This window comes from Colias croceus, chromosome 18 (genome assembly GCF_905220415.1).
Source record: "Colias croceus chromosome 18, ilColCroc2.1".
In the NCBI taxonomy this organism is placed as follows: domain Eukaryota; kingdom Metazoa; phylum Arthropoda; class Insecta; order Lepidoptera; family Pieridae; genus Colias; species Colias croceus.
Window position 1 is genome coordinate 6636740 of NC_059554.1, and position 9911 is coordinate 6646650.

The window sequence follows — 9911 nt, forward strand, 5'->3', positions numbered from 1 at the left end:
CAAAATATAATATTTCATGAAATTGCAGTCTAAGAGCTAGCGCGCAAGAGCAACTTTTGTCTCCGCAACTATTTTGTCTCTCCCATCAACTCTATGGGCTAGTAAGTAAGTGCGCGCACGTAGCGACGCAACTCTCCATAGAGTTGATCGGACAGACAAAATAGTTGCGGAGACCACAGAACTAGACAAAAGTTGCACTTGCGCGCTAGCTCATGGAAATCTAGATGTAATTTTTATAAAAATATATCTTTCTAGCTTTTCCGCCTGCAGTTTCGCCCGTTTGAAGGAAAAACCCGCATAGTTGCCTTACTTGTGGGATTTTTGAGATAAAACCTATCCTATGTGTTAATCCAAATTACCCTCTATATTATGTGTGCTAAATTTCATTGTAATCGGTTCAGTAGTACTTGCGTGAAAGAATAACAAACATCCACAACTTTCGCATTTATAATATTAGTAGGCTACGTATTAATCGAAGAATCTTGAGCTGTTTTATAAAAAAAAATATGATTAATATTCCTTTAAAATAATACCTTTTCGTACTTCATTACAATAACTAGGCATTATATTAATTACGTTCATACAATGAGGTCCTGAAGCTTTTATGATTTTAATCAACTTACATTACCTTCGTCCTATCAAAACAGGTATAGTAGTTTATATTTTAGGATGGGGCTATGAAAATAAAATTGTGTTTTTACGGCACTTCTTATATAAACTCATTATAATATTTTTTTCTACATAAACTGGCGTAAATATGGACTGGAAGAATAATATTACAGCATTTTGCTTAATTATAAATAGTTGGTACCTACCAAATATTATTATGTACAAGCGGATCTACGCAAAAACAAAAAGTATATCCGGCTTTCAACACAGCTAAGAAAAAAGCTTCAAAATAATAGCTTCATGTGTTATTACTTACAATATTACTTGTTAATAAATTATATTGTTATTTTCATGTTATGTACCTATTTATAGACCATTTTTGCCTGCTACCTATGTTAAAATTGAGCTATTTCATCCGCACTAGTTCTAAGACGAGGAATGTCAGCCACGCTCCACATCTCTTGAGACGCATACCCACCTGTCAATATAATTAAAATGGTATTTCACGATGAAAGGGCTCGTTAACTGACGGACGCTGCTCATTATCTCTATATACTTATCATAACGAGGAGTTTTAAACTTACGAAGGAGTATAGCACATTATTTTAGTATACCTTTTTTTGGATCCCACATTTTTGTCCGAGATAATTTCATGCATGCAAATGCAATTAACTTAAATTGATTATGCGTTGAAAACGTTTATAATTTTACGCTTTACGCGTGTAAAACGAGCTTTTTTATACGTCGTTTGACGCGCTTTTCTTTCAAGCCTTTCCAGGTATAATAACATGGGTTTATTTATTTATTTATAATAAACTATAATATACTTGTCTTAATATTGCGATCTATTGACATATAATAATATGAATCTGGTTCCATAATCAGTAATACAGTAATATGTATGCAATACACCAATTTATTAATAATGAGCGAAAATAAATTGAATAAACATAAAGTTAGTAATTTATGCAGTTCTAGCAATACTTTCACTGTGACCCTTCGGTTATAGAGCCATAAATTTTATAGTTGTTTCAAGGTTTACGCTGATCATTAGCTAAAGATGTATTGATAACGGTAACAAGCAGCACCTTTGTACGAATCGCGGGTGATACATAATATGTTTTGTCACAACTCTGAAATATTTGTATGGATTTTGATTAAAACATTTATTTCTGTGCGTTTAGCGCGATAATTTTATTTGCTTGATTCTGCATGTTTATAACACGCTATTTTATTAGCTTCATCTGTATATTTGTATGGTCCAGCTCATTTATATTGGATTTTGGCCACAAATTTAAATATAACTGTAGGTACATACGGAATACGGATCGGTGATTATAAAATTAATAATAATATTATCATCAAGATTTTATCATATTAAAGCGAGTTTTATTAAAGGATATTTATTATTTTTGTCTTCTAACTGTGCATTTACATCAAACGAATGAATGCTCATTATAACCCGACTATGTCAAATTCTAATCTAGTGTAAACAGGCGAAGTGCATTCTTTCTTTATTCTTAGTGCATTTGAAAATATTAGAAACAACACTGAGTACGAGTTTTCGATTACCTACACTAAAAGATTACCATAGATTGCTTTTGCTCTATGTTCTTGCTCTAGCTCTATGTTCGTTTGATGTAAATGCACCGTAATAATATCATACTATTGGTAACTAATTCTATATTCCAAAAGCATTCTAGCATAGAAAGCTTTTATAGAAACACCGTCTATTTCACGCTAAAATAAACCCGAATAATAATTTTCGCGAGCAAAGTCGTGGAAGCGTAGCTAGTTATACAGTAACCACGAATATAATTAATTGCTAAATACAAAACAAACATTACGTTTTACGTGAAATAATTAAGCATTGTGTATATAAGAAGCTATAATGGGATATAACATATTCTCTGTGTAAACTTAATTTCAAACACATATACATACTTTATATTAAAATCTTTTCTAACGACTGGTTACACGGTTAGTTGCATACACACGGTCGTTATTTAAACATTTATTATGCATTAATTGTAATTTATTCTTCCTAATAGAGCTATCATACACATTCTATTAAAATTAAACAAACTCCGTGGCATGTTATTTGTATGCAGTTTATTTTGGAAAGCATCATGAACACGCATTCCAAAAGATTTGTTTACATTACGTTCGTCATGAATATTTATAACAAAAGTCATAACATGACAATGTAAAATAATACACAATTTAATTTAATTATTTGGATGAATTAAAAATTCACTGTTCACGAATAACACATTCTTATTATTTATCGAAAGAACTTTGTCATTTAAATTGTAAAAATCATGGAAATTTTATAGTTTAGTATAAGTCTATAATAAGATTCATTTAAATTATAAAAAAATATGTGTGCGTGTACTAGTGTACACACGTAAGGAGTGAAACTTCTTTGTGACCTAATTTCCCAAAAAAATATTTATTATAATATCCAACTTTACAGAAATACGTCGAATCACTCGTGGTAGGAAAAAGATGGCGCGTAACGGAAAAATGTTACGCGTAACGAAAAAATGTTACACAAATTTTTTTTCCAACCCCGATAAAGAAGTTTCACTTCAAAAAATGCCAATCTAATAACCTACTAATAATTCATGTCACGTATTATTTTATTTTTTTGAACTAATTGAATGAATAAATTCTAATTAATCAATAGTGCCTCCCAATATAAATTGTATGATAATTTCACTCCCAGTATTAACAATGAGTAATAATGAAGAAAAAGATGAACTGTAATTAAATTGCTGGATTATTTCTGAAGTCCCAAAGAAATACGGATTTCAATTGCTAAACCTTTGAGATATGAAATTCCCATTGAAGAAATTTCGTCTTGTACGAATGTTCAGTGGATAAAACTTTCTGAAAGAAGTAAGGTTGTCAGAAGTTTATATCTGTCATTTACACCCAGGATTTGGGGAAGTTAGTAAACAAGCGGCTTAAAGGGTCGCTTATAAGTTATATGTACGTAGATATTATAATATTATGTAGAAGCTTTACAAGGAATGGTAAGTATGTAACATTCAATGTAACAGCTGCTCCTAATAAAGGAAGAAAATTTAATAATTGTAAACTAAAATTATACCAAATTAAATGAAATTTCATCATTGAAAATCGTTATCATTTCGTTGTCATTAATTATTATTATAGAGCTCTTGTAGTTCATCCAAGCACCGAATTTTATTGCAGTTAAATTAAATCTGAATTATTCTGGATTACTAAACTCGGCTCGGCTCCGCCTGAAAAGACATTGTTAATAAGCTTATAAAATATATGTATTTATTAAAATTATTATTCTAGTAATCCAAGCGGTGAGAAATCCAACAAAATAGGAACAATAAATTCTGTTCCTGATTTGAAGCATTGTAACTATTTCAGGAAATAAGAATATAATTCTGTGACATTTCACAATTAACATGTAATTCACAGATGCTATCAACAAGGACAACGTTACGCGAGGTAAAGTAATGAAACTATAAAACTTACATGAAACGGTCCTACGGTCACATATAGCTATGAGCCATGACAAATGGTAATGTCAAAGGGAATACGGAATATCATCAGTTCATCAACATAATATACTTAAGAGCTTTAGATTGTGGTTATTATGCGTCGCATGTACGGCTCCACCCTCGTAGAAAATTGGCGCGAAGCAATTGGCATTTTAATTCTTTGTTTTAGTTCCGGGTCCATTTTTGTAACAACTCTACTAACGATAAGGTTTTGACTAACGCTAAAATATTTTAGTTCTTACAAGAGTAATATTATTTTTGTTTGAAAATGTTAGTTGTTGCTTAATCTATTTGTTTTTGTTTAATTTATTAATTGGAAAATGTTGCTTCAATTTAAAATGTATTGATTAAAAAAATAAATAAAAAATAAAAAAGAGTTTATTTTCTCACATCAGTTACATAAATCAGTTTATACATTTTCAGTACATTATACAGATTGATTAATTTGTAAAGCGATAGAGTTATTTAATGCTCTGTTATTATTAATATCCCAGATGTACTTAGTTAATTCGTGAAGCAGTGTGTAATTATTAGTTATAAATATCGTATATCTATAGTCATGAATTACGTCTTATATTCAAACATGCAAATCTTGCGAACCCAGAGCCACCCCAATGCTTATTGATAAAAGCAATAGGTATTTACGAATCCTCACAATTTCACAGAATTTATTATTTACATACTTATAAGAGCAAGAGGAATGTTTAATATAACGCAGAATAAAATTATAAGCTCTTAAAACGTCTGTACCTAAACCAAAAAACAGAAAGTTTAGTAGGACTATCTTGGATATTGTAATACGACTTTATAGTCTATGCTTAGGTATGTAAGTGTCCAGCTCAATTACCTCAAATATTTTCAAACAATTGGTCGTAAAAAATAAATAAAATTAATGAAAGCAATAAATTCTTCACGCGTTTTAAGTATTATCTATAAACGTAAAATTAGACGTAGAGATATGAAATAGATATAAAGCGAGTTAAGTGAATAATCCCTAAATGATACATTAATTCGTAAACAACAGTAATATTTTAGGGCCGCCCAAATGGACTGGAGTTTAGATCTGAAGATAAAGTGAAGGTATAATTTATTTGACTCATTGGTGCGAGTTTTGACCCTTGACGGCCATCTTCTTTGAGAGATTAACGGGATTCGATTAACGGGCACTTAATTTAAATAAAATTGTTGAAGGCCATAAATCATTGCAAACACTTCTTTATTTATTAAACAGATCTATACACAAATCTAGGGTTAATGAATCGATTTTTTATCGCACCAGAACGTCAGTCAACGCCAAACAAATTTATTTTTCATAATTATCTATGGATTAACGTACTAGAGTAGATGAATTTCTGATTTCTATTACATTCTCAGATTTATTTTAGAACTCTCATTTATTAGAATATCACATAGGGGTATTCCATTATATCATGAATGATAGCCTGATTATTACATTATGAAATGAATAGGAACCAAAAAAACGGGCTATTATTTTAGGTCTTTGTCCGATGACTGATGTGAGGCTTTAATAAAGTTTTGGCCTTTGTTAAACGCCGCATTAATTTAACGAATTGTGTCTAAAATTATTACAAAATTAATCTGACGCGTAAGTAGCCTTCGCTAGGCGTCGCGACGCTGAAGGGAAAAACAGCAGCCCGAATTTCAACAAAATGGTTATTAAAATATGTATATTCTTTGGAAAAGCGATTTACACTTGATAAATTGTTCCCAAAACCAACTCAATTTTGCGCGTATTATGTAAAACGCGTTGAATGCGCCTACTATGAATCCACACCAAAAATCATCAATAACCGACGAGTAAAAAACGCGAAGTACTCTTCGCTCCACTTAATGATTCATGAGCCTCCGATACAATTGATAACAACACACTCAACTTGTCACTGTTTCATTTTTCAATGCGATCGATTTTTGTTGGTTAATCACACGTTGTAAAAATGTTATTATACGATGTTACGTGATTGTGCGGTTCTATGAAAAGAATTAAATATGGCCCATTTTCCCTTGAACTGTACACATACAAATAATTGATTGACGCTAGATAATTTGTAATGTTTACATAAAGTAGTTCATGGAATTGTGGAACTTATTTTCAATTGGTTTTTAGGTTATTGAAGTAATGCTCTCAACTAGGTTAGTCCTTTAATATATGTGTATTTAGTCACATTATTGTACCTTCAGTTGAATATAAAGGATGAAATACATATCTTGTAAAAGTTCTGTAACATCAATGAAGCATGGGAAAGGAAAGGTAGGGTCCATGTTATGTTAAACCGTACAATTTAACTTCCAGACTCCGGTATTAATTAGTTGAACTGTGACCTTTACTGTTACTCTACAAAAAACTTGCCTGTGCTATGCTAGTCATTTGAAGGTTCAATCCAATAGATAGTAAGAGCTAGCGCGCAAGAGCAACTTTTGTCTCCGCAACTATTTTGTCTCTCCCATCAACTCTATGGGCTAATAAAAAAGTCTCCCGAGAGTTGCGTCGCTACGTGCGCGCACTTTCTTACTAGCCCATAGAGTTGATGGGAGAGACAAAATAGTTGCGTTGCTCTTGCGCACTAGCTCTAAAATGAACGAAATGTTGAGCGTCAACTAAACGCCAGTTTTTCAATCTTTATATTATGAAAAAATACACAACCGTAAGCTAGTTTCAAGCTTCATTTATCGTAAATTTTCGGAGCAGTAAAGCACAAGTTTTTTATCGAACCGGATTGCTTTCTAAATGTCATTTCCCCATTGTATCGGATGTTGCATCACAAATCGTGACCGCGACATCGCACCGTGATTCAGCTTTTATTCTTTTTTGCATGTGGATATTGCTTCCAAAAATTTCGGTCATAATTCACCGCATTGAATGGTTGATACGCTATAATTATGCTCGTTCATAATAAATTTCCCGTTTGAGGATACGATAATAAACCAATTTATTAATTAATTTTCCCAAAAAATAGACGAGGTTTTCTTAGAAAATTATTTTTCAACAATAGATGATAGATAGACGAAAATAACTCAAGCGCACTAAGTCCCGGAGCTCCGCTAATACCTGGACTATAATTTGATTTACCTTTTCTTTTAGGCATTTCGTTAAATAAAAAAGCCTGAAGCTTCAAATTCTTATGTTTTATTACTTTCCAAACATTATTTTCGAATACATTCATGGTGATGTGCCACTTAAATATTATTATTTATTCAAATAAAGTGGACATCATTTCTTTGACATCAGATAGTGATAAAATGAATTATTATCTACAATTGTAATGTTCCAATAAAAAGATACATTGATTACGACTGTACCTATTCATAAACATGTAAGAAAAATCGATTGATGGTATTGATTTAAAAAGAATTAATATAATATTCCCAAGAAATATATAGATAATAAGAACTAAAACTTAAATAAAAGCTATGTTCCTAATTTCTATAAGTCCTATCAACCATTTGTGTGTCACAGAAGAACACACATTCATTCACTAATCCTCAAACGCTTTCACGGTTTTAATTATTTAAATTTTCACTACATATTTGCCTTTTGTCTGTATTCTATTACGAATACATTTAAATCACTAGCTTTAAAGTGACAAACAACTAAACATAATTACAATTAATTTTCGAATAGTTTAATTTCTCGAAGCGTTAAATTCCCCCGGGGATTATTATATAATTTAATTATACTTTGAACATTAAATCTTTACAATCACTCTAATTGCCTGTCGGACAAGTTTCCACCGTATTAAGTTTAACTAGATGCCTATCTCAAGTTTTATTATTTCCGTTCTGTGCTTTGTTGGTGGTAATGAGATAAACACGAACTTAATGAGGGTATTATTTATTATTTAACGTCGCGTACAGCTTCATTCGGCACCGTTTGTTGTTGTTTATTTGTAAAAATACGGGTAAGTTATATATTTATGAAGATTAAAGTTTAGCCCCGCGTAGTGTTTGAAATATTTCTTTTAATAACGTGTTATAGATAATTTTTTGTAAATTGTTTATTGTAGATAAATATTAAACAAAAAAACACATTTCTTATTTAATTGTTGTATAAAGGATTACCTAGTTTGTAAGCGAATAAGCATTAAGCATATCTCTATCAAAAAGCTCTGATGCTACATGTTAACATTAGATAAATATAAAGGAGCCTACATATTATGATATTATACAATAATTTCGTAATGGACAATGAAAATGACCACTGAGCCAACCAGGTCTATCAGAATATGAGAAAATAAACTGACCTTCGCATGTACTAAAATTCCTTTAAAATAGAGAATTGGTGCTCTACACGACACTAAGTTTATTTTATACATAAATAGCTTACCGCCCGCGGCTTCGCCCGCTTTGTCTTAAACCTAATAAATCATATACTAAAACCTTCCTCTTCAATCACTCTATCTATTAAAAAAACCGCATCAAAATCCGTTGCGTAGTTTTAAAGATTTAAGCATACAAAGGGACATAGGGCAATAGGGACAGAGAAAGCGACTTTGTTTTATACTATGTAGTGATTTAGTTGTAAAATATTTTGTTTCGTAAAATACAAGGCACTTCAATATAAACAGATATAACGATGAGTTCATTAGGGCATTGCAATGTCAGCTGAAAGAGAGCCTACTTGTATTTAACTTAGTTTCTTTGTGCTCTAAACCTACTTAAAAGTTTAACAGCGCTTTTGTTGGTATAAGAATAAGCTTGAACATTTTTAATTTAAAATGGTAAGAATGCTACAATCTTGCGAGTTGCGAGCTCCGAAAAGCTTAACTGCTTTTTCTAGCTAATTTATGAGAAAATGTATGGAATTATTGAAATTTTCATTTTGACGTAGTTTTGTTGTAGCATAGCAAATATGCTTATTCGCTTACAAACTAGATAGGTAATCCTACAGACAACCATATTTTGGTAATAATTCCATTTTAATTAAATTACAAGCATAACTTAATTTATGAGGCTAGTATAATTTGATGAGGCTAGTTTTACATACTGTTTATATTTTGTGAGGTTCTAAAAACTAGCCAAGTCAAATTATGAGGTTTAATAGGTCATTAATTGTTTGCTTTGTGAAAATAATTATATTGTTCAAATTAAAAAAGTCATATTTTGGAATAAACGTTGTTCTCTAAGGTAAAATAAAACAATTGATTTTTCAGTTCACCTAAGAACTTAATACATCGTTGTAAATAAATTTCTGGACTGTCTCAGAACTTGGCGCACATTTAGATCTCATTTCTTTTTTTGGCAAATAAGTCAACGATTGAACTCGGCTCCAATTTTTACATTTATGTTTTTGGTGGGATATCATTACTTTTTGGACAGAAAATTACTCTGATTTGATTTACTTTATGAATAAAATACTTTTTATATACGATTTTTTTTCTTGCGATTTCTCTGTATGGTTTGTTTAGTATTATTTTCTATATTTTCTTGTATGTTATGAATGTCAGCGCACATTGCCCTGTTATTATCTGCAATTTTTTAACACGTTTTCTGTTTAAAAAATTACATGATTTTCTAAACATCCAGCGTGAATTTGTACACACACTATAACCAAGATGCAAAGATCGTTGTAGAAGAATCGTCGCCTTACTCCATGACGTGACGGTATTGCCATAACGCGATCTTGAAATTTAACTCTAAACGCGCCTAAAGATGTTTCACTTATATTAATATTACGCAAATTAAAACATTTCAACCTTCCACGAAACGAAGCCTTCTTCCATTACACTGAAATTAGGTAAAACT